At 41.1% G+C, this 27,068-nt stretch overlaps 1 pseudogene; it reads right to left on the bottom strand.

Moving 5' to 3' along the window:
* Positions 1–7,387: 7,387 nt before the first annotated feature.
* LOC102277537 (heterogeneous nuclear ribonucleoprotein U-like protein 1 pseudogene) lies at positions 7,388–26,797 on the bottom strand (annotated as a pseudogene).
* Between the last annotated feature and the right edge of the window lie 271 nt (positions 26,798–27,068).

The raw sequence follows: 27,068 nt of genomic DNA, 5'->3' as shown, positions 1-27,068 counted from the left end.
TTTGGAATTTTCAGGGAAAGAAACGATAAAAGTTTAGGCAGGTGGAATAATATGAAGCAAGGAAGTCTATACCAGCCTTCTGACCCTTCAACCTGCTTCCAATGTTGTATTCCAACTGTTCAGAGAAATTTCCTCTGAAAACAGCCACCAGTCCTGCCACTATAGCACTGAATCAGTCCTATCGGCCAGATGGGGTGGAAACGTCTCCCAGACGTTGTCACAGTCCGTTCTCACAGCAGCTCCAGAGGGCAACTGACTCCAGTGTGGAGGTGAGGAACCTGAGGGAGTGAAGGGCTAAGTAACTTTACTAAGACAGCGTGGTCAGCAGACAGTACAACACAGGCCTGAGCTACTGAGGCAGATTCTGGTTGTGTATCTGCAACATAATGAATAAAATTGATAACTTGGTTCATGTTATATAAGGGAAAAGATGAGCAACAGGGCTAATACCTTGAAAGGAAATAAAAATATCGAGGAATTTGATATCTTTTAATGTAACAGTTACATCCTAAAGGAGATCAGTCCTGGGTGGTTTATTGGAAGGACTGATGCTGAAGCTAAAACTCCAGTCTTTGGGCCACCTCATGTGAAGAGTTGACTCATTGGAAAAGACCCTGATGCTGGGAGGGATTGGAGGCAGGAGGAGAAGGGGGTGACAGAGGATGAGATTGCTGGATGGCACCACCAACTCGATGGACTGGCATGCTGCAGTCCATGGGGTGACAAAGAGTCAGACGCAACTGAGCGACTGAACTGAACTGAACTGAATGTAACGGTGATACAGTAAAAGTTGAAGATGAGAGTTACAGTCAGAATGTGAGGCGGAGTAATCCCAGTGCTGACAGGACTCAGGGTTTGGTAACAGGCATAGGTGAACCTCAATAAAGGTGAAAGTGAAACTTGCTCAGTCCTGTCTGAGCGACTCTGTGACTTCTTTGTGACCCCACAGACTGTACAGTCCATGAAATTCTCCAGGTCAGAATACTGGAGTGGGTAGCCTTTCTCTTCTCTGGGGCATCTTTCCAACCCAGGGATTGAACCCAGATCTCCTGCATTGCAGGTGGATTCTTTACCAACTGAGCTATCAGGGAATAATGTCATTTGGATAAGATAAATTCAGGAGGCTTCTTTGAATGATGGAACATTAAAAGAAACTGTGATGCTTCATAGATTGCCACTGTAAAGGGGGAAGGCTCTGAGTCAGAGAACTTCTGACTGCGGCAGTGAGGTGAAAATGAGGGTATAGCCTGATGATATAAGCCTTGAAAGTGAATACATAGATACACCTTGGGATAAAGGGAGAATGTTCAAGATGAATTCTTTAACGAAATAAGTACTTCATTGGAGAAAATTGTGTATAAAAAGATATAGATACATACCACAAGGACTACTGCAATTTTAATAAACATATCTAAACATTTTTCAGTGTCAACAATGATCATTTATTCATCCTAATAACTTTTCCTCTCAAGAGCAGAGTTTGAGTATGTTTTTGCTTCTTTTCTGTTGCTCATCACTAGATTATTATTAATCCTTTCTTGTATTGTGACAGTCCTTAAACTACCCTTCCTCACTGTGGTGGTTTTAAAACACGTACAGGTCTAATACCTCTTCGTCTGAATTTGACCTGGTGTTAACGACTCACTGCTAAAGAAGATAAGGTTTTGTATGACTTCTGAGGCCAGGTTGTAGGAGACACGGCTTCTACCTGGTTTGCTTTCTTGGGATAATTGCTCTTAGAACCTAACTTCTGTGCTTTGAGCTCAGGCCACGCAGAGAGCTTATATCAAGGTGTTTCAGCTGACAGTCTCAGCTGAGGCCCCAGCTGTTACCCAGCGCCAAGTCCTTAAGATGAGTGAAGAAGCCATTTAGATGCCTCTACCTCCATTAATCACATGACTGCTTCCCTGGTGGCCCAGAAGTTAAAGCGTCTGTCTGCAATGTGGAAGACCTGGGTTCGATCCCTGGGTCGGGAAGATCCCCTGGAGAAGGAAATGGCAACCCACTCCAGTATTCTTGCCTGGAGAATCCCATGGATGGAGGAGCCTGGTGGGCTACAGTCCACGGGGTCGCAAAGAGTTGGACACGACTGAGTGACTTCACTTTCACCTCCATTAATCACCTGACTGCAACCATATTAGAGACCCTAAATGAGAAGCTGAGCTGAGTCAATCTGATAACTGTTATATAAATTAATAATAAATGATTATTGCTGTTTTATACCACTAAAGTTTGGGGTGTTTTTTTTTTCTGTAGCTATAGTCAGAACAATCAAACATTGAACTAAACTTCAAAGCTACACTATCAATAATTATTTAGACATAGCAAGCTGTGTTGATTTATTTGACTGATTCTATACCCCATGTCATACTTTTCTCATTTTGTTGGAATACATACTCAAGTTTGTTTTTTTTACTCCCAGAATGAGATCTATGTCCTTGCATGTCTGAAAAATACTTGAATGACAGTTTGACCTTTTATAAAATCCTAGATGCAATTTTTTTTTTTTTCTTTTACTAGCCTAATTCTTGCCTGGAGAATCCCAGGGATGGGGGAGCCTGGTGGGCTACTGTCTACAGGGTCACACAGAGTCGGATATGACTGAAGCGACGCAGCAGCAGCAGCATAGTTTTATAGACAAGAGTTCTGATTCCAGTGTTATTCCCACTCCAAGGTTGCTGATAGGTTCCTTTTTTTTCTTAAGCCTTGGCATTTGGAAAATTCTCCGGGACATTTAAAGATCTTCCTTCTGCTGGGCACGCTCTTCTCTCAGAATGTTCATGGCTGGCACTTTCTTGCCATTCAGATCTTATAGCAAATATTGCTTCCTCAGAGACACCTTTGCTGACATCCTGTGTAAAGTGGCTTTGTACAGTTATCACCTCACTTTCCATATGACTTTCTTCAGAGAGTTTATTGGTTTTTAATTTTGGCTATATTTGTTAATTCACTAATTCTATCTCTTTTCTTTAGGGTAGATGACCCTTAAAAGCTGAATTTGGCCTTTTTGCTTTATGGTTATATCTCTAACATATCTAACATATAATAAAATATTGAATAAAATATTTGATAAAGAATGAGTGAGTGAATTTTCTTTGTTTCATTTTACTACTAGATACTCAGTTATCTTTTCAATATGAAGACTCCTAATTTCAACCTCATCCTTTTAAAAAAACTATTTCTCGATTGTTTATATTTCTCATTCCTCTTCTCTCCTAGATCAGAAATTATTAGACACCCTGGAACTGCCCTCAATATCTCCTAAAAGTTTTTCTTCATAGTTTTAATTTATTTTACCTGACATATGTGCTGAAATATTTTCCTGTTTTTATTTTTTTTTTTTTTTTTCTTTGTGGGAAGTTTTATTTTTTTATTTATTTATTTTTTATTATTTATTTTATTTTTAAACTTTACAATATTGTATTGGTTTTGCCAAATATTGAAATGAATCTGCCACAGGTATACATGTGTTCCCCATCCTGAACCCTCCTCCCTCCTCCCTCTCCATACCCTCCCTCTGGGTCGTCCCAATGCACCAGCCCCAAGCATCCACTAACGTGCATCGAACCTGGACTGGTGACTCGTTTCATACATGATAGTACACATGTTTCAATGCCATTCTCCCAAATCATCCCACTCTCTCCCTCTCCCACAGAGTCCAAAAGACTGTTCTATACATCAGTGTCTCTTTTGCTGTCTCGTATACAGGGTTATTGTTACCATCTTTCTAAATTCCATATAGATGCGTTAGTATACTCTATTGGTATTTTTCTTTCTGGCTTACTTCACTCTGTATAATAGGCTCCAGTTTCATCCACCTCATTAGAACTGATTCAAATGTATCCTAGAGGAGAACATAGGCAAAACACTGTCCGACATACATCACAGCAGGATCCTCTATGACCCACCTCCCAGAATATTGGAAATAAAAGCAAAAATAAACAAATGGGACCTAATTAAACTTAAAAGCTTCTGCACAACAAAGGAAACTATTAGCAAGGTGAAAAGACAGCCTTCAGAATGGGAGAAAATAATAGCAAATGAAGCAACTGACAAACAACTAATCTCAAAAATATACAAGCAACTCCTACAGCTCAACTCCAGAAAAATAAATGACCCAATCAAAAAATGGGCCAAAGAACTAAAGAGACATTTCTCCAAAGAAGACATACAGATGGCTAACAAACACATGAAAAGATGCTCAACATCACTCATTATCAGAGAAATGCAAATCAAAACCACTATGAGGTACCATTTCACGCCAGTCAGAATGGCTGCGATCCAAAAGTCTACAAGCAATAAATGCTGGAGGGGGTGTGGAGAAAAGGGAACCCTCTTACACTGTTGGTGGGAATGCAAACTAATACAGCCACTATGGAGAACAGTGTGGAGATTCCTTAAAAAACTGGAAATAGAACTGCCTTATGATCCAGCAATCCCACTGCTGGGCATACACACTGAGGAAACCAGAAGGGAAAGAGACACGTGTACCCCAATGTTCATCGAGGCACTGTTTATAATAGCCAGGACATGGAAGCAACCTAGATGTCCATCAGCAGATGAATGGATAAGAAAGCAGTGGTACATATACACAAGGGAGTATTACTCAGCCATTAAAAAGAATATATTTTCCTGTTTTTATTTCACTCAAGAGGAGTTCCTTTTTTATTGAAATATAGTGATGCACATTATCTTCATTTCAAATATCAAATCATAGTAGTGACTTGACATTTGCATATATTCTGAAATGTTCACTGTAAGACTAGTAACCATCTGTCCCCATGCAAAGTTATTACACTATGGTTGACCACATTCCTTTTACTGTATATTTCATTCCATGTCTTATTTATTTTATAACTAAAATACTTTAGTTTACATTCTTTAGCAATGTCCATTCACTTACTCAGTTCTTTTATTAATTTTTAAAAATTTTAGCAAATACGTTTAATTTTCAGGAATCCTTTACTCTCTTCTGATTGCTATTTTTACTTGAATTTTGTTTCACTTTATGAATTCAATGTCTTTTTGACTCTCTCTGAAATAACTAAAATTTTAAAGATATCTTTCTTTTCTGTACATCTATTTCCTAGAAATATTTGTCTTTAGTTCCCTCTTTCATATGGTCTTCCTTAGCTCTCTGGTGGTCTCTGTTTTCTGGGACTTGGTAAGCAAAGGAATACATTGATTAGTTTAAGGAACTAGGTTATGTTTCCTCCAAAGTTGTGTCAGCCCAATTCACCTATTTTCCCACATATACTTTAAATTCTATTTGTCTGAGAATGATACTCAGTGATCTATATTAACAGATATGGATGCAGGTATAGACACCTAATAAGATGACCATTAAAATTTCAATAAACACTTTAACTTATTTTTTTTCTGTGAACATCAATCAATTTATTAACCCCTATAACTTTTCTTCTAAATAAGAATTGGAGTCATGTTTTAATATTTTGCAGCACTGCTATAAATGTACTCTTTTAAGCACCTTTCAAGTAACTTAAATGGAACGTTGGAAGGGAAAGGAAATAAAAAAATAAAGTGTGCCAAGTGATTTACTTCATCTAGAAAATACAGCTTCCAGAATTGCACTATTATCATTAGTTTAGTCAGGCTTCATCCATCCTAAATTTATTTCAATCCAGTTTCTATCACCAACAGTCTATGGAGATTACTCTTCCTACCATCTCCATTGACCAACTAATCATCAAAATTTTGATTTTCTCTTCTCCAATTGGTGCTTAATTGGAAAAATCTTTCCTACTTCTAAATAACTCTTCTCACTCAAAGATTATGTGGAAGTATTTTCTTTTAATTTTTCTGTTTTTATTTTATTGACTCCTTCTGCCCATTGGTGGCTCAGGGGTAAAGAATAAACCTGCCAATGTAGGGGGCGAGGGCTTGATCCCTGGGTGAGGAAAATCCCCTGAAGAAAGAAATGGCAACTCATTCCAGTTTTCTTATCTGGGAAATCCCATGGACAGAGGAGTCTGGTGGGCTACAGGCCATGGGGTCCCGAAAGAGTCAGACACGACTTGGCAACTAAGAAGCAACAACCTGCCCATCACTTAGTTCTAAGATGCGGCCATGCAATGGGTCCAAATCCATGTGCTGATGAGTCACTGGACCTCTTCAGCTCTCTTTGCTACTGCTGCTACTAAGTCGCTTCAGTCGTGTCCGACTCTGTGCGACCCCATAGACGACAGCCCACCAGGCTTCCCCGTCCCTGGGTTTCTGCAGGTAAAAACACCAGAGTGAGTTGCCATTTCCTTCTCCAATGCATGAAAGTGAAAGTGAAGTCGCTCAGTCGTGTCCGACTCTCAGCAACCCCATGGGCTGCAGCCCACCAGGCTCCTCCGTCCATGGGATTTTCCAGGCAAGAGTACTGGAGTGGGGTGCCATTGCCCGATTTTCAAATAAACCCTGCCCTGTCCATGTTGGTTTCTTCGTAAGTCTCCCAAGCCTGTCCTGTGTATTCCAGACTCAGCATGACTTCCATTATGCATCCCACATGACATATCTGCCCCCTTGACTAGCTCTCTTAATCCCATCTGTCTTTCAAACTTTTTGAGGCCAACTTTCTACCTTCTATGAGGAGTTTCCAGGAAATTCCACAACCATTTTCCTTGAATATTTTAAGCTTCTCTAACTGAATATTCTGGAGAATCCCAGGGATGGGGGAGCCTGGTGGGCTGCCGTCTATGGGGTCACACAGAGTCGGACATGACTGAAGTGACTTAGCAGCAACTGAATATTCATTTATTATTTACCATAAATTCTCATTTATTATTAATTCTTAATTTATACTCCACTTCCTTCATTAATTTCTTTAAGAGCAGAGTTTGTCGTACATGTAAAGACTTTTTGTCCCCTCCCCTCATGTAGTTTTGTAATATGTACCCAGAAAGTACCAACTTTGCTATTGAAATAGTAAGTAGTAGTAGTGTTAGTCACTCAGTCGTGTCTGACTCTGCAATCCCTTGGACTGTAGCCTGCCAGGCTCCTCCGTCCATGGGATTCTCCAGGCAAGAACACTGGAGTGGTTTGCCATTCCCTTCTCCAGAGGATCTTTCCAACTCAGGGATCGAACACAGGTCTCCTGCATTGCAGGCAGATTCTTTACTGTCTGAGCTACAGGGAAGATGCATGTAAGCAAACAAAAAATTAATTGATCTATACTTTTTAGCCAGGACAAAAAAAGTGAAAAGTTTGGAGTTAAGGATTAGGTCTGCCTTTGAACGTGTGTGTGTGTGTGAAGTCGCTCAGTGGTGTCCGACTCTTTGTGACCCCGTGGACTGTAGCCCGTTAGGCTCCTCTGTCCATGGGATTCTCTAGGCAAAAATACTGGAGTGGGTTGCCATTTCCTTCTCCAGGGTATCTTCCCAACTCAGGGATCAAACCCGGGTCTCGTGCATTGCAGGCAGACGCTTTGTCCTCTGAGCCACGCAAAGCAGCCAATTACGTCATTCTCTGCAAACCTGTCTCCATAGTTTTCAAAGCGGCTATTGGTGGACTTCTTCCCGGTGCCTCAGTGGCCACAGGAGAAAGGCTCTTTGCTTAGCTGAGTGCTGCAAGAGTCCAGGGACCAACCAATGCGGACCACGTGTGGGTCGGGCTCTGTAGACGGAAGGTGCTTCACAGAGATTTCCTCATTGATCTTCATCTCAAAGCACACACGGCCCCTTCTGACCCCATAGCTGGCACGGGCTTCTGACCACAGGTATGCAAAGCCTTCAATCGTGAGCGGGTAGCCACTACTCCGGTCTCAGGCCACCTTGAAGTGGAGGTCGCAGTTGTATGTGTCAATGGCCACAAGGGTGTCATCAAAGTCATCTTCATCCTCTTCAGCCGGAGGCTGAGGAGATCGCCCCCTCCTATCCTCTCGGTGCTCAAAGTACCCTCGTCCCCGGTTTTCTTCATAAGGCCTCTTGCGACTCTGGAATTGCTGTCTGGTTTGTGTTGAGATGCTTCGGGTGGGAGGAAGCTGGTGGGTGCTTCTTGCTTCATCTCTGTCTTCACTTCTGGGCGATAGGCCTGCTGCTGCTACTGTGAAAAGCATAAACAATATTTTTGTAATGACTTAGTAGGAAAAGGCTTCCCTGGAGGCTCACGGACAGAGGAGCCTGGTGGGCGACAGTCTAGGGTCACAAAGAGTTGGATATGACTGAGCAACCAACACACACACACAGTAGGAAAAGCACATTAGCCTAGTTCACATGGTTTTAAATAGTTAGCACGTGCATGGATTTTTCTTTGTTTGTTTCTTGTTGTTTTAAATTCTGGCTTTACCACGTAGCACTGGAGTATCAGAAAACCTTTTCTGCTTATCTGCTTAGCTGGTTCCAAAAGAGATGCCTATGACCCACAATTTAATGCAAATTTCATAATCTCAGAAATCATACAAAGAGGAAAACACCTGTTAGGTCAGCTCCCTTAGATTATAATCTATAAAACTATAGAATCGCCCAAAACTAACATTATACTGTAAGTCAAATATACCTCAATTAAAAAAAAAATAATGTTTCCATGCCTGCTCTCTAGGAGATAATTTGCTAAGACAATGCATTGATTCTGAGTATAGTGCTTAAATGAATGAAAAATTTTAAAACATCTGTTATAAAATAGATAACTAATCAGACCCTACTGTATAACACAGAGAACTCTGTTCAATACTCTGTAATGACCTATATGAGAAAAGAATCTAAAAAAGAGCAGGTATATGTCAGAGGATGAGATGGCTGAATGGCATCACCAATGCAATGAACATGAACTTGGGCAAACTCCAGGAGATGGTGAGGGACAGGGAGGCCTGGCGTGCTGCAGTCCATGGGGTTGCAAAGAGTCGGACATAACTGGGTGACTGAACAACAACAAATATATGCATGTATAACTGAGTCACTCTGCTGTACTGCAGAAACTAACACAGCATTGTACATCAACTGTGCTCCAATAAAAATTAAGTAAATAGAGATTCTTTAAAATTCTGCTTTCTCAGCTCATAAAACTAAAGAACTCTTTGCAAAATAGCTTTCTAATTGATCTGACGTCAATTTACCTAACATATCTTTCCGTACATAAAGGTACAGAAAGTTCTGTACATAACTTGTGTTTATGTATTATTAGTGCTAATGAAGTGCTAGTGAAAGTCGTTCAGTTGTGTCCGACTCTTTGCCACCCCATAGACTGTACAGTCTGTGGAATTCTCCAGGCCAGAATACTGGAGTGGGTAGCCTTTCCCTTCTCCAGGGGATCTTCCCAACCCAGGGATCAAACCCAGGTCTCCTACATTGCAGGTGGATTCTTTACCAACTGAGCTATCAGGGAAGCCCTTATGTATTATTAGGTTAGATATTAAATGAAGGAATATTCATATAATTTCTAGAAACTATCTTTGTAAAGATAAAATTATGTTGTCATTGAACTGAACTCCATGATTTTCAGGCTTCCTAAGATTTCATGGTCCAAGTAGCAGAAGAATTTGGTTGTATATCTGTTTTGAAATCTGGACACAGAATCTAAAGCTGCTTAACACTGCTTGTAATACAAATATGCAATTTCAAGACAACTTTTTCTACTGAATAAATTTTCCATTTTCATTCTGTAGAACTGCTAAGAAAATTCTTCTGAATAAAAGGATATTTCTGTCAAAGCCTTCTTGGAGTTTGCATAATTGTACTTGGTCTTACCTGTCTTCATCTACCCAAACACTTGTTGCCAAGAATACAAGCTTTAGAGAGGTTATCACAAATTCTGGGATGAGATACCCTTTTCTTTCTATAGTTATTACAACTCAGAGAAATGTCGTTCACTAGCAAGATGATATAATAGTGATATATAGAGAGATATCATAATGCAAATACCTGTTGCTGCCTCAGTTCTTTGTAATGAGATGAATGTAACTCAAAAAGAGAAAGCAAAAGTGAAGTCTCTCAGCCATGTCTGACTCTTTGCAACCCCATGGGCTGTAGCCTGCCAGACTCCTTTGTCCATGAGATTCTCCAGGCAAGAACACTGGAGTGAGTTGCCTTTCCCTTCTCCAGGGGATCTTCCAGACCAGAGATGTAACTCAAGTCTCCTTAAATCTGACCATTTTGAAGCTAACAATATTAATGTTGAAACTTCTATTTCATCCTGTGTTATCAGGATGAAATGTATTCCATATCTGGTTTGATGGGAAGTGGAAGTAGTTCAGTCATGTCTGATTCTTTGTGACCCCATGGACTATACAGTCCATGGAATTCTCCAGGCCAGAATACTGGAGTGGGTAGACTCTCCTTTCTCCAGGGGATCTTCCCATCTCAGGGATTGAGCTTGGGTCTCCCACATTACAGGTGGATTCTTTACTAGCTAAGTCAGGAAAGAAACCCAAGAATACTGGAGTGGGTAGCCTATCCCTTCTCCAGCAGGTCTTCCCCACCCAGGAATCCAACCGGGGTCTCCTGCATTGCAGGTGGACTCTTTACCAATTGCACTATCAAGGAAGCCCAAGGAAGCCTTTAAGCATCAAAATTGCCTTCAGTAATTTTCTCTAGATTCTCTCAAAGTATTTCGAATATTCATGACTTTCATTCACTGGAAAACACTTAACACAATTTAAATTTCTTTTTTATTATCCAAGGACATTAATGTAAACAGTTTGTGTAAGCAGACTGTTCATCATCTAAAATGGGTAGATAAATTATGCCCCAGGGCCAAATATGGTCCCCTATCTGTTTTTGTAAATAAAGTTTTATTGGAACACAGCCAAACCCATTCATTTACACATTGTCTATGACTGAGCTCTTTTCCAGCAAAGGCAAATAATTGTGACAGAACTTACATGTCCCCTAAATCCCAAAACATTTACTATCTGTACCCTTATTTTTTAAAAAAGTCTGCAAGCCCTGACTGAAAACAGTTCTTTTTTATTGTTTCCTGTGATACTGGAAGTCATTTGCAGTAGTTTCCTTTCCCACACCCCCAATTTATAGTCCAAATAAAGTATTTCTAAGTATCTCTTGTTTACTTTTAAAATATTTACCTTCTAAATGCTTTTAAAATTTTCCACTTCTCTCTGTTTTCATGTTAACACTCTCGTCAATTCACCGTCTTCAACTATACTACTGCAATAGCCTTCTCACTGATTTCCTGCTGGAATCTTGATCCAAGTAAATCCATTCTTTATACTGTAGCCATAGTGATGGTTTTCAAATACAGTTTTCATTATTTCACTCTCACACTGAAAACCCTTCAATAGCTTCCCTATGTTCATTGTTGTTCAGTTGCTCAGTCAACTCCGACTCTTTGCAACCTCATGGAGTACAGCAAGCCAGACTACCCTGTCCTTCACCATCACCTGCAGCTTGTTCAAATTCATGTATATTGAGTCAGTGATGCCATCCAACCATCTCATCCTCTGTCGTCCCCTTTTCCTCCTGCCTTCAATCTCTCCCAGCATCAGGATCTTTTCTAATGAGTCAGCTCTTCCCATCTGGTGGCCAAAAAATTGGAGCTTCAGTTTCAGCGTCAGTCCTTCCAATGAATATTCAGGGTTGATTTCCTTTAGGATTGACTGATTTGATCTCCTTGCAGTCCAAGGGACTCTCAGAAATCATCTCCAACACCACAGTTCAAAACCATCAATTCTTTGGTGCTCAGCCTTCTTTATGGTCCAACCATCACATCCATACATGACTACTGGAAAAATTATAACTTTGACTAGATGGACCTTGTTGGAAAAGCAATGTATCTGTTTTTAATATGCTGTCTAGGTTTGTCATAGCTTTTCTACCAAGGAACAAGTATCTTTTCATTTCATGGTTGCAGTCACCATCTGCAGTGATTTTGGAGCCCAAGAAAATAAAATCTCTCACTGTTTCCCCATCTGTTTGCCATGAAGTGATGGGACCTGATGCCATGATCTTAGTTTTCTGAATGTAGAGTTTTAACCTAGCTTTTTCACTCTCCTCTTTCAGCTTCATAAAGAGGCTCTTTAGTTCCTCTTCACTTTCTGCCATTAGGGTGGTATCATCTGCATATTTGAGGTTATTGATATGTCTCCCAGCAATCTTGATCCCAGCTTGTGCTTCATCCAGCCCAGAATTTCCCATGATGTACTCTGCATATAAGTTACATAAACAGGGTAACAATATACAGGCTTAACATACTCTTTTCCCAATTTTGAACCAGTCCATTGTTCCATGTACAGTTCTAACTGTTGCTTATTGACCTGCATTATAGGTTTCTCAGGAGGCAGATAAGATGGTGTGGTATTCCTAGCTCTTCAAGAATTTTCCATAGTTTGTTGTGATCTACACAGATAGTGACTACAGCCAGGATATGAAAAGATGCTTACTCCTTGGAAGGAAAGTTATGACCAACCTAGACACTATATTAAAAAACAGAGACATTACTTTGTCGATAAAGGTCCATCTTGTCAAGGCTATGGTTTTTCCAGTAGTCATGTGTGGATGTGAGAGTTAGACTGTAAAGAAAGCTGAGTGCCAAAGAATTGATGCTTTTGAACTGTGGTGTTGGAGAAGACTCTTGAGAGCCCTGTGGACTGCAAGGAGATCCAACCAGTCCATCCTAAAGATCAGTCCCAGGTATTCATTGGAAGGACTGATCCTGAAGCTGAAACTCCAATACTTTGGCCATCTGATTCGAGGAGCTGACTCATTTGAAAAGACCCTGATGCTGGGAAAGATTGAGAGTAGGCGGAAAAGGGGACGACAGAGGATGAGATGGTTGGATGGCATCACCAACTTAATGTACATGAATTTGGGTAGACTCTGGGAGTTGGTGATGGACAGGGAGGCCTGGAGTGCTGTAGTCCACGGGGTTGCAAAGAGTCAGACACACTGAGCAACTAAACTGAACTGCTGCTGCTGCTGCTAAGTCGCTTCAGTCATGTCTGACTCTGTGCGAACCCATAGATGGCAGCCCACCAGGCTCCCCCATCCCTGGGATTCTCCAGGCAAGAACACTGGAGTGGGTTGCCATTTCCTTCTCCAACACATGCAAGTGAAAAGTGAAAGTGAAGTCGCTCAGTCGTGTCTGACTCTCAGTGACCCCATGGACTGCAGCCTACCCTCCTCCATCCATGGACTTTTCCAGGCAAGAGTACTGGAGTGGGTTGCCATTGCCTTCTCCGAAACCAAACTGAACACAGTCAAAGGCTTTAGTGTAGTCAGTGAAGCAGAAGTAGATGTTTTTCTGGAACTCTCTTGCTTTTTTGATGATCCAGCAGATGTTGGCAATTTGATCTCTAGTTCCTCTGCCTTTTCTAAATCCAGCTTGAACACTTGAAAGTTCTCGGTTAGTGTGCTATTGAAGCCTAGCTTGGAGAATTCTGAGCAGTACTTTGCTAGCATGGGAAAATGAGTTTAATTGTGCAGTAGTCTGAACATATTTTGGCATTGCCTTTCTTTGGGATTGGAATGAAAATTGACTTTTTCCATTCCTGTGGCCATTGCTGAGTTTTCCAAATTTCTTAGCATTTTGAATGTCTAAGTTCATTAGTATTAAAATAGTATCCATAACATTCTGCATCTATTAGTCACTATTTTTCTGCACAATTTAATCCCAGCCTTTTTATCTCATTTCATCTTATTACTCTCCTTACAGTAGTCTTTTATTTCATAAATCCCTCCTACCTCAGGGCCTTTGCACAAGCTGTATACTCCATTTGAAACTTTTTTGTGTTCTTCTGCAGTAGTGATTTAGTCACTAAGTTGTGTCCAATTCTTGTGACCCCATGGACTCTAGTCCACCAGGTTTCTCTGTCCATGAGGTCTTCGGAGGGAAGAATAATGGGTTGCCATTTCCTTCTCTAGGGAATCTTCCTGACCCAGGGGTCTTTTTTCCATAACATGGCTCTAGGACCACTTAGTTGTCTTTAATGTCATTCCAAACAATGTTACTGTGACGGTTGTCATATCTGTGTGCATTTAAAAAAAGAAAACATCAAAATTGGTGCATTTTTGTGTAGCCATTTTAATATTGAGCACGGAAGAAAAGAAGTAATATTTTCAGCCTGTCATGCTCTATTATTTCAAGAAAGGTAAAAACACAACTGAAATGCAAAAAAAAAAAAAAAAGTTCTACAGTGTATGGAGAAGGTACAGTGACTGATCTAATGTGTCAAAAGTGGTTTGCAAAGTTTTGTGCTGGAGGTGTCTTATTGGACCGTGCTCCATAATCTGGTAGACCAGTTGAAGTTGATAGATCAAATGGAGACGTTAATTGAAAATAATCAACACTATACCATGTGGGAGATAACCGACATACTGAAAATAGCCAAATCAAGTGTTGAAAATTATTTGAACTAGGTTGGTTATGTTAATCACTTTAATGTTTAGGTCCACCTAAGTTAAGGTTCCACCTTCCTGACCACATTTCCACATGTGATTCTTTACTTAAGCATAATGAAAACATTCTGATTTTAAAACAAATTGTGATGGGTGATGAAAAGTTAATACTGTACAATAACTTGGAAAGGAAGAGGTTGTGGGGTAGGTGAAATGAACCACCACCAACCACACTAAAGTCCAGTCTTCATCCAAAGAGGGTGATGTCGTGCATACGGTGAGATAGAAAGGGAGTCCTCTATTATGAGCTCCTTCTGGAAAACCAAATGGTTAGTTCCAGGAAGTACTGCTCCCAATTACACCAAAGGAAGGCATCACTTGACAAAAAGCATCCAGAATTCATTGTAAATTATTAATATATATTTATTAATACATATAATATTCCATTAGGATAACATAAGACCACATTTCTTTGACAACCAGCAAAAACTGTTATCGTTTGGCTGGGGAGTCTGACTCATCCACCGTATTCACCAGGAATCAACCCTGAATACTCATTGGAAGGACAGATGCTGAAGCTGAAGCTTCAATACTTTGGCCACCTGATGCAAAGAACTGACTCATTGGAAAAGACCCTGATGCTGGGAAAGACTGAAGGTAAAAGAAGAGGGCAGCAAAGGGTGAGATGGTTGGATAGAATCACCAACTCCATAGACGTGAATTTGGGAAAACTCAGAGATAATAAATGACACAGAGGCCTGGCATATTGCCATCCACGGGGTTGCAGAGTCGGAGAACACTTAGTGACTGCACAACAGCAGCAACAGCAATCCACCAGATACCGCACCTTAAAATTTCCATTTGTTTTAGTCTTTATAACATTCTCTTAACGAAAAAAGATTCCACTCCCTGGAAGGCTGTAAAAGACACTTGGAGCAGTTCTTTGCTCAAAAAGATTAAAAGTTTTGGGAAGATGGAGTTATAAAGTTGCCTGAAAAGTGGCAGAAAATAGTGAAATAAAACAGTGAATATGTTGTTCAATAAATTTCTTGGTGAAAATGTAAAGTGAGTCTTTTAATTTATTTAAAAACTGAAGGGACTTTTTGCTCAACCCAATACTATCTCTGAAAGAGAGAAGCACACGCATAAGCTTACTTTCTAAGGCATGCATTTTTGTACCAATATATTAACCTTCATGGTGTTATGAGTGTTTCTGTAGGAGATGATGGACCAAAGCATGTATCTTCATAGACCCCTGATAATTAGAAAGACAAAGAACATGGGTTTTCTGTTATGTTCTCATCACACTGTGAAAACTGAAAAAATTAGAATAATAAAGCTTAGAAGGGATCAGAAAATGTCAATCAATCAATCTATCTTTCTACCTTGAGGCATTTGTATTTAAATTAACAGCTAAAAAACCAAAAGGGATTGAGGTAAGAAAAGGTAAAAAAAAAAAAAAAAAAAAAAAAACTATGCTCTAGGCAAAGAGAATATTTATCAGAAACTAAAATGCAATCTTTTCATCTTATCCACATTGCTATATATTCAGCTATACTTCACAAGCAGAGAATAATCTAGTAACAATTCTTTAGCAGATATTTATGTTTACAGAAAATTTACCTAGACTAACTGAGACAGAGAATAGTGGGTCATTTTCAAACTTTTTACAATTTTATAGTGAGGATTTTACACCATTCCTTGATAATCCATCCCTTCATCAGGGGATCTTCCCAATCCAGGAATTGAACCCAGGTCTCCCGCACTGCAGGAGGATTCTTGACCAGCTGAGCCAGCAGGAAAGCCCAAGGATACTGGAGTGGGTAGCCTATCCCTTCTCCAGCAGATCTTCCTGACCCAGGAATTGAACCGGGGTCTCCTGCATTGCAGGCAGATTCTTTACCAACTGAGCCATCAGGGAAGCCCAGAGAATATCACCCTCTTCCAAAACTACAATGTTTTTCTCTTAAGTCTAGCATACTCTCTCTGGCTGTAATTTAATCTCATCCTTTTACCCTCAGCAGAGCAGAGAGCAGCTGGCAACATCCTCCTTCCAATTAATAATCTTTCACATAATTACAGGTGGTTAGTCACTGACTCTTAGCTTTTCTTGTCTACACAAAATCAGTTCAGTAATTTTTTAAAGCCTTTCCCTCCAGGGCATATATTTTTATTTTTTGATATTTTTATAGGCCACACTACTCTCATTTATATTCTTAGTACACTTATACTTTCCTTAGTGTTTCTTTTTGGTCAATAGGCAATGTTATGGGAAACAAACCTCATACAATGGCATATAAAAAGTCTATTTTAGGATTACCTGTTCAAAGAATCAACATAATTGCATTGTTAACTAAAGCAGAACCAAAGACAATTTAGCCTTGTTCACACAAGTGAATGCTGATTTATTAAAAACTAATTCTCTGCAATTTTTACTTAGCACTGATAGTAAAAGTGAGAATCTTAGAGTTGATTATCATCCATCCTTTCAAGAGATCTGGGGCTTCCGTGATAGCTCAGTTGGTGAAGAATCTGCCTGCAATGCAGGAGACCCCAGTTTGATTCCTGGGTTGGGAAGATCCACTGGAGAAGGGATAGGCTACCCATTACAGTATTCTTGGACTTCCCTGGTGGCTCAGGTGGGAAAGAATCCACCTCCAATGTGGGAGACCTGGGTTCAATCCCTGGGTTGGGAAGATCCCCTGGAAAAGGAAACGGCTACCCACTCCACTATTCTGGCCTGGAGAATTCAACGGACTGTATAGTCCATGGGTTCCCAAAGAGTCAGGCATGACTGAGCAACTTTCACTCTTCAAGAGATCGAGCAAGAAGAGAAAGAAGTGGATTTTGAGAAAGAAAGAGAAGTCAGGGTAAGAGGAAATCATTTTAAACTGAAAAATCTTGAGCAGAGTGTGTGTGGAAAGAACAGATATAAAATAAGAAGTGGAAAGTGAGAAAGTGGGTAACTGCTGAAATGAGAGCATAAAGACCCAAGAGGGAGTGGAGTGAGGTGCACAGGTGGAACTTAACTGACTTGACTTATTTTTAAATAAGCAAAATCCTACTTTGTTACTTTGATTGTATACTAACCTTATACTTTGATTTTATAAACAGTTCATTTAGATTGTTAATTTCTTGGCACTCTTTCGTGAATTTCTTGGCAATCTTTAAGCATACTTTTTTTTCTCCTGAAAGTAATTATTTACTACACTACTCATGGACTGCAGCCCTCCAGGCTCCTCTGTCCATGGGATTCTCCAGGCAAAAGCACTGGAGTGGGCTGCCCTGTCCTTCTCAAGGGGATCATCTTGACCCAAGGATCGAACATCAGGTCTCCTGTGTTTCCTGCATTTCAGCAAATTCTTTACCTACTGAGTCACCTGGGAAGCACCAATTATGACAATACCTCATAGATAATATTTGAACTAGATTCAGGCTCTTTTTACTCTTCACATATTAATACCTTGATTGACTTAGGCTTTAAACTACTTTTTTATTGATGAGCTTTTGATTGATTCATATTTAAATAATTGCATTATGGTGGCTCAGAGGGTAAAGTATCTGTCTGCAATGCAGGAGACCTGGGTTCGATCCCTGGGTCAGGAAGGTCCCCTGGAGAAGGAAATGGCAACCCACTCCAGTACTCTTGCCTGGAAAATCCCATAGACAGAGGAGCCTGGTAGGCTACAGTCCATGGGGTCGCAAAGAGTCAGACACGACTAAGCGACTTCACTTTCTTCACTTTAAAATTTAAGTAGTTCTAATTAGCTTACAAATACAATTTTCCCTTTCTCAGCATTTAATTTTTGCTATGATATGTCTTTTAGTATCTTCCATATCTTTGCAATCCATGACCTTCTTCTTTAAAACAACCAGATGTCGTATGGAGCAGTATCAGATCCCCCTATATTTAATGCCCCCAAATGCATAGAAGTGAAACAGGAGAGTGAAAAAGTTGGCTTAAAGCTCAACATTCAGGAAACTAAGGTCATCACATCTGGTCCCATCACTTCATGGCAAATACATGGGGAAACAGTGAAAACAATGACAGACTTTATTTTGGGGGGCTCCAAAATCACTGCAGATGGTGATTGCAGCCATGAAATTAAAAGACGTTTGCTCCTTGGAAGAAAGGAGCATAGAAAGGTTATCTATGACCAACCTATACAGCATATTAAAAAGCAGAGACATTACTTTGCCAACAAAGATTCATCTAGTCAAAGCTATGGTTTTTCTGGTAGTCATGTATGCATGTGAGAGTTGGACTATAAAGAAAGCTGAGCGCCAAAGAATTGATGCTTTTGAACTGTGGTGTTGGAGAAGACTCTTGAGAGTCCCTTGGACTGCAAAGAGATCCAACCAGTCCATCCTAAAGGCTATCAGTTCTGAATATTCATTGGAAGGACTGATGCTGAAGCTGAAACTCCAATACTTTGGCCACCTGATGAGAAGAACTGACTCATTAGAAAAGACCTTGATGCTGGGAAAGATTGAAGGCAGGAGGAAAAGGGGACGACAGAGGATGAGATGGTTGGATGGCATCACCGACTCAATGGACATAAGTTTGAGTAAACTCCGGGAGTTGATAGGGAGGCCTGGCGTGCTGCAGTCCATTCAGTAGCATAGAGTCAGACACAACTGAGCAACTGAACTGAACTGAACTGAATTGAACTGAAATGCAACCTGCTATGTAAATAACAGCTTTTGATAACCATTTCCCTCAGGGCTTCTCTATTATGGGTGATATCAAAGCAGAGAATGTGTTTTGGAGTAAACTGAAAAGCTAAACCATTTTCTTAAGAAGGATTTTAATTAGTCAAATGGAACATGTTAATGTTTTTCATTTGAGGTTTGAAGAGAAAGGAACTAAAACACAGAGGAACATAGCAAGTGTAGATTCTCTGGCTTCCCTAGAAATGTGGGGTGACACACCTCTGAATTTTTTCCAACAGAAGTATTATAAGAGGAAGAAAAAAGTTGTGAGAGGGTAAATGTTAGCCAAGAATATAGTAGCATTAAGGGCTCAGCGCCAGGCTTATAGAGTTTCTCTGCAGCACAGTTTTTATTGATGAGTGTATGCAGTCTAATTCACATAATTGGAGCTACTATAATCATGCTATCCATTTTCCTTACTGTAGCACATACTGTTGAGGTATATGGGTAGCAATAGTTGCTATTGCAATATTGCCCCCTTGCTACATGTGGGTATTTAATCATCTGTTTATTTTACCTTCCTTGTGGTGACACCCTGCTACTGAACGGTGAGGTTAAGTCCTCATAGCCAGGACAGTAGGAGAGAAAAACAATGATGGCAATCCAGAACCCACAGCCACAGAGCTCTAAGAGTGAGCGGTTTTGCAAAAATACAACGGGAAAATAATATCCTCTAGCTCAGAGCATTTAATAAAACAATGAAAGAAATTGATTTCAAACAGAATGCATTCATTGTATGTCATTTGCCCCTCTGTTTTAAAAGCTATTAAAACAAGTTATATCTCATTTTGGAAAACTGAGAATAAAGTCATAAAGGCACAGTGGGGTTTGCTTGAAATACACATTACTAAAATGGTACCAAAACATTTTATTTGCTTTGGCATTTTGAAGTGAGGCCATGGTGAGGCTGGAAGAAGGATACTTTTTGACATTCAACAGTTCTGTTGTTTGCTCTTGTTTTTAGAGTCACTAAGGGATTTTTTTCCCTGATAACTCAGGATAGCCAGGCAGGAGATAAGAACTTCACAGGCCCTCAGGATCCTGGGTGATCACTCCATTTCAGCATCTTCAAAGGAAAGCAAAAACAGAGGGCTTCATTTTCAAAATCAGTTTATGTGGATGTTTCATGGCACAGAAGAGGTTACACAGGTGTTTCAGGCCTTTGATGTTTTCTTTTTGTTCATACTGTTTCCAAAGGGAAGGTGTAGGCTAAAGCATTCCCAATAGTTCCTACCAGAGGCGTCAAGCCAAGGCAAGCAGATGTTGGTGTCACATTCACAGTCAACGAATGTAATATCTGGTTTTTCATAACTACTCGTCCAAAGCGTATAAACAGAACACAGTATAAAGATCAGTAAAACAGGAGGAGACATACTCTGTGCCCTCTCATCCCACTGAGCTCCGAATGACTCCACATCCTCTTGCCTACATTTCCTGAGCTCCCAGTTGGACCAAAATCACTGAAAAAGCTGCCAGAGTATATACTCCTCCTTAGAGGTGCATCCCACAATCTTTGCTGAGCTTCAGGATGTGGCTCTTAATCATCTACCAGATGTTTTTATTTACTAGTTGCTATTTAAAATAGCTTGTAGGGTATTCTTATTTCATTCTGATCTCATTCCATTTAGAAACCGTTAAATGCATGCAACGCATGTATTCCTAAAGCAGAGACTCAGCAGCAATAATCAAGGCTGTGAAAGTGTTTTGTGAAATCCACACAAAACTAGTCAACTGCATGAACATGCTGAACAGCGTTTCATACTACCCTTAAGTAATAAATAAATAAAAGAAAGAAAGAAACTGAAGTCGCTCAGTCATGTCCGACTCTTTGCGACCCCATGGACTGTATGTTGCCCACCAGGCTCCTCTATCCATGGGATTTCCCAGGAAAGACTACTGGAGTGGGTTGCCATTTCCTTCTCCAGGGTATCTTCCCGACCCAGGGACTGACCCTGGGTCTCCTGCATTGCAGGCAGACGCTTTACTGTCTGAGCCACCAGGGAAGTGAAGTCTTAAGCACTGGGCCACGAGGGAAGTCCCAATAAATAAACAGGAACATTTTAATGGTGGTGGAGTGAGAGCAGTGGATGCTCCCAGTGCCCCTAGGAAACATCACCTTTTTCTGGTCAGTATAACTAGCCCCCAGCTTTTGATGGCTAATGGCTTAGTTGTCTTTTCCAGAGAACTTATCTAAGCTGATCTAAGCAAGAGTGTTCTCTCTGAACGTAACTGTGATGCATACACATGCTTACACACACACATACATACACAGACGCATAGGGTAGGCCTGCTGCCAATAACTGACTCACATTAGTGCACACAGGACCTGTCCCCTTGATCATGCTGCAATTCATGCCCTAGAGAAACCCAACGGATCAGCTTGAAGCTGGACATCATCTGGGATAACTTTCTAATAGAGATTTGCCCCATCCTGCCCTATCCTGCCTCCCTCAGAATATCACTCTTTCAAGCATCACTTGATGTGCTAAAATTACTGCTCTGTTTCTTGGGAATCCAACCCTATATGAGAACATGTAAATAATGTAAATCATTAGGACTGAGGTTGTAAATCAATCAAAATATGGTCTGTATTCTGAATAGAGAGCAAAGGCAGCAGAGAGCAAAAAAACACAGGCCTGAAGATACTACCTAGCACTGTGCAACAATTGTATTATTTTAAGTGGATGAATAAACAAACAAATATAAGTTGAAGACTGCTATGAATATCTTCTTCTTGTTGTTCAGGCACTAAACAGTGACTGACTCTTTGTGACCCCATGGACTGCCACGTGCCAGAATTCCCTGTTCTTCACTATTTCCATGAGTTCACTCAAACTCATGTGCACTGAGTCGGTGATGCCCTCCAACCATCTCATCCTCTGTCCCTCCCTTCTATCACCCACAGGGTCTTTTTCAGTGAGTCAACCCTTCCAAGCAGGTGGCGAAGGTATCAGAGCTTCAGCTTCAGAATCAGCCCTAACAATGAATATTCAGAATTGATTTCATTTAGGATTGACTGGTTTGATCTCCTTGCAGTCCAAGGAACTCCCAAGAGTTTTCTCCAGCACCACAGTTCAAAAGCATCACTTCTTCAGTGCTCAGCCTTCTATATGGCCCAACTATCACATCCATACATGACTACTTGAAAAACTATAGCTTTGACCATACAGAACTGTATCAGCAAAGTGACGTCTCTGCTTTTTAATATGCTCTTTAGGTTTTTCATGGTCTTCCCTGGTGTCTCAGATGGTAAAGAATCTACGTGCAATGTGGGAGACCTGGGTTCGAACCCTGGGTTGGGAAGATCCCCTGAAGAGGGCATGGCCACTCCAATGTTCTTGCTTGGAGAAACCCCATGGGCAGAGGATCTACAGTCCATGGGCTACAGTCCATGGGTTACAAAGAGTTGGACATAACTGAACAACTGAGCACACATAGGTTTGTCATAGCTTTCCTTTCAAGAAGAAAGCTTCTTTCAATTTCACGGTGACAGTCGCCTTCCACAGTGATTTTGGAATGCAAGAAAATAAGATCTGTCACTGCTCGCATCATGTGGTGCTAGTGTTAAAAACTCGCCTAAGAACGCAGGAGACAAAAGAGACGTGGGTTCAAACCCTGGGTCGGAAGATCCCCTGGAGGAGGAAATGGCAACCCACTCCAGTATTCTTGCCTGGAGAATCCCATGGACAGAGGAATCTAGCACGCTAGAGTCCATAGGGTCACATAGAGTTGGAGACGGCTGAAGTGACTTAGCCCATTTGCTATGAAACGATGGGGCTGGATGACATTATCTTAGTTTTTTGAATGTTGAGTTTTAAGCCAGCTTTTTCGCTTTCCTCTTTCATCCTCAACAAGAGTCTCTGTAGTTCCTCTTTACTTACTGCCATTAGGGTGGTAACATCTGCATCTCTGAGGTTGTTGATATTTCTCCTGGCTATCTGCATTCCAGCTTGTGATTCATTCAGCCTGGCATTTGTGTGATGTACTCTACATACAAGTTAAATAATTAGGTGACAGTATACAGCTTAACCCACTCCTTTCTTGATTTTGAACCAGTCTATTGCTCCACCGTTATTGTTGTTCAGTCATTCAGTCATCTCTGACTCTTTGCGACCCCACGGACTGCAGCACGTCAGACTTTCCAGTCCTTCACCATCTCCCAGAGCCTGTTCAAACTCATGTTCATTGAGTAGGTGATGCCATCCAACAGTTTCATCCTCTGTCATCCCATTTTCCTCCTGACCTCAATTTTTCCCAGCATCACAGTCTTTTCCAATGAGTCTGCACCTTGCATCAGGTGGCCAAAGTATTGGAGCTTCAGCGTCAGCATCAGTCCCTCTAATGAATATTCAGGATTGATTTCGTTTAGGATTGACTGGTTTGATCTCCTTGCAGTCCAAGGGACTCTCAAGAGTCTTCTCCAACACCACAGATGAAGCATCAGTTCTTCGGTGCTCAGGTGCTCAGCCTTATTTATGGTCCAACTCTCACATCCATACATGTACTGGAAAAACTATAGCTTTGACTAGACAGATCTTGGTCTGAAAATAATGTCTCTGCTTCTTAATAAGCTGTTTAGGTTTATCGTAGCTTTACTTCCAAGTGAGTGTGTTAATAGCCTTAGTAGGGAAGCCAGAGGTCCCCAAGAGGCAGGAGGAAATAAAATTGCAAGTGGCAGACATATTTTTTTCTTTTCTCTGCTAATCCTGTGTTGTCATGGTGACACCTGGTTCCCCCTGAACTTAATTTTATCTCAAACCTTCCTTGAGCTAACCAAAGCATTTTTTCTCATGGAAATGTCTTCCTTAAGCTATGTTAATGAACGATGTATTTGCTCTAAAATCTGCCTTTCTTCAAGATTCATGTCAATTGTTTTATTGCCTGGGATGACTCTCCTTGTGCCAATGCTATCTCAAATGCCTGTTGTGGGTGAGGGGCCTGGGGCAACTCTCTCAGTTTTGAGATGTTTCCCTTCTCTAATTAGCAGCTTGCTAACAGATATACAACTCCTTGCTAAAAACTAGCAAAGGGGCACTCTTTCTGTCCCCTTCTGAATCTATATCAGTAGCTTTCTCTTATCTCTTTTATACTTTAATAAAACTTTTTTACACAAAAAGCTGAGTGATCAAGCCTCGTCTCTGGCCCTGGATCAAATTCCTCTCCTCTGGAGACCAAGAATCTCTGCTTCATTCATGGATCATTTCAGCAACTTTTCACAAGGAGCAAGTCTCTTTTAATTTCATGGCTGCAGCCACCATATGCAGTGATTTTGGAACCCAAGAAAATAAAGTCTGTTACTGTTTCCATTGTTTCCCCATCTATTTCCCATGAACTGATGGGACTGGATGCCATGATCTTTGTTTTTTGAATATTGACTTTTAAGCCAGCTTTTTGACTCTCCTCTTTCACATTCATCAAGAGGCTCTTTAATTTCTCTTTGCTTTCTGCCATAAGGTGGGTGTCATCTGCATATCTGAAGTTATTGATATTTCTCCCAGAAATCTTGATCCCAGCTTGTGCTTCGCACAACCTGGCATTTTGCATGATGTACTCTGCACATAGATTAAATAAGCAGGTGACAATATACAGTCTTGATGTACTTCTTTCCCAATTTGGAACCAGTCCATTGTACCATGTCCTGTTCTAACTATTGCTTCTTGACCTGCATACAGATTTCTTAGGAGGAAGGTAAGGTGGCCTGGTATTCCCATCTCTTCAAGAATTTTCCACTTTTTTTTTTTTTTGGTGATCCACATAGTCAAAGGATTCTTTTAGACCCTTACCATTTCTGTCATTTATGTGCTCAAGTCTGCATGAAATGTTCGCTTGCTATCTCTAATTTTCTTGAAGAGATCTCTAGCCTTTCCCATTCGATTGTTTTCCTCTGTTTCTTTGCAGTGTTCCCTTAAGTAGGCTTTCTTACCTCTCCTTGCTATTCTTTGGCACTCTGCATTCAGTTGGATATTTCTTTCCCTTTCTCCTTTGCCTTTTCCTTCTCTTCTTTTCTATTTATAAGGCCTCCTCAGACAACCATTTTGCCTGGTTGCATTTCTTTTTCTTGGGATGGTTTTGGTCACTGCATCCTATGCAGTGTTACAAACCTCTGTCCACAGTTCTTCAGGCATTCTATATACCAGGTCTATTCCTTTGATTCTATAGATCATCTCCACTGTATAATCATAAGAGATTTGATTTGGGTCATACCTGAATGGCCTAGTGGTTTTCCCTACTTTTTAAAAAAATTTGAGTCTGAATTCTGCAATAGGATGCTGATGATCTGAGCCACAGACAGCTCCAGGTCTTGTTTTTGCTGACTTATAGAGCTTCTCCATTTTTGGCTGCAAAGAATATAATTATTCTGATTTTCATATTGACCATCTGGTGATATCCATGTGTAGAGTCGTTTCTTGTGTTGTTGGAAGTGGGTGTTTGCTATGACCAGTGAATTATCTTGGCAAAACAGTTAGCCTTTACCCTGCTTCATTGTGTACTCTAAGGCCATACTTGCCTGCTACTCCAGGTATCTCTTGACTTCCTACTTTTGCATTCCAATCCCCTATGATGAAAAGGATATCTTTTTTGGTGTTAATTCTAGTAGGTCTTGTAGGTTTCATAGAACCAGTCAAATCAGCTTCTTCAGCATTAGGGGTCAGGGCATAGACTTGGATTACTGTGATGTTGAATGCCTTGCCTTGGAAACGAACCAAGATCATTCTGTCATTTTTGAGAATTGCACCCAAGTACTGCGTTTTGAACTCTTTTGTTGACTATGAGGGCTAGTCCATTTCTTCTATGGGATTCTTGCCCACAGTAGTAGATAAACTGTCATCTCAATTAAAGTTGCCCATTCCCATCCATTTTAGTTCTCTGATTCTTAAAATACTGATGTTCACTTTTGTCTTCTCCTGCTTATCCGTGTCCAATTTACCTTGATTCATGGACCTAACATTCTTGGTTCCTATGTGATATTATTCTTTTTCAGCACTGGACTTTACTTTTACCACCTGACATATCCACAACTGAGCGACATTTCTGCTTTAGCCCAGTCTCCTCCTTCTTTATGGAGCTGTTTCTCTGCTCTTCCTCAGTCGCATACTGGATACCTACTGAACTGGGGGGCTCATATCATGAGTCATTGTGCTCATGTGGTTCTCAGAGCAAGAATCCTGAAGTGGTTTGCAACTTCCTTCTCCAGGGGATCTCATTTGGTCAGGCCTTGACTAGCAGGGACATGTCCTTCAGTTGCTCCACGACGTGCCTGGAGCCCCGGTTGTACCACTGCTGGTCGGCCTTGAGCATGCAAACTTTCACCTGCCAAAGTCAATCACCGTGACACCTGGGGGTCATGACAAAGGCCCTGCAGGCGTCCCTTGGAAGAGGGTCTGGGGAAGGCTGGAGCCAAGGTTGGGGGACCCCCAGGAGGATCGAGCTCCCCAGGCTCACTGTGGCCATGGGCCCGACCTGCTGCCTGCATGGCCCACTCTCTGCAAGGCTCTGGCTCCTCTGCATTATCGTCCAGGCCCTGCCAGCCCTGCCACCCCAAGTGGGCCACACCGTTTCATCAAGGCCTCGCCAAGCTAGGAACTTTGGGCACAGGTCACTACCCTGACTGCCCTGCTCCTGCCTCCTCTATGATCTCTGGTAAGCCACTCCTGGGCCCCCTTTTCAGCCACTGTCTCTTCAGGCCACCGCCACCATGTTATTCCACTATTACGATTCTTTGCACCCTTATCAAGTGTCAGATGAGCAGCAAGAGCCGGTGGAGGGGAGGAGTCAGTGTGGAAGCCCCGCCCCATCCCTCCTCTTCTCTCTAGTTTCCACCACCTTCGTGAACCCCAAAGTCTGGGTAGACTCAAGCCCAGGGAACTTGAACTTAGAGGGTTCAAGATTAAGGGCTCAATTTCAGCTACTAGATGTAAGTCCACCTTTTATTAGATCAGAACACTGTCTTGAGTTTACTTAGCTGGTGAGCCCTCCAGGACCTGACCTAGATCTGTGTTCCCTAAACCAATACTTTCATGTGCGTGTCTGACTTCCCACTACATGGTGCATTTGAAGGCCAGAATC

The sequence above is a fragment of the Bos mutus genome, chromosome 14 (genome assembly GCF_027580195.1).
Source record: "Bos mutus isolate GX-2022 chromosome 14, NWIPB_WYAK_1.1, whole genome shotgun sequence".
NCBI lineage: Eukaryota > Metazoa > Chordata > Mammalia > Artiodactyla > Bovidae > Bos > Bos mutus.
Note: the sequence above shows the minus strand (reverse complement) of the source record. Positions and strands in the feature narration are given on the sequence as shown.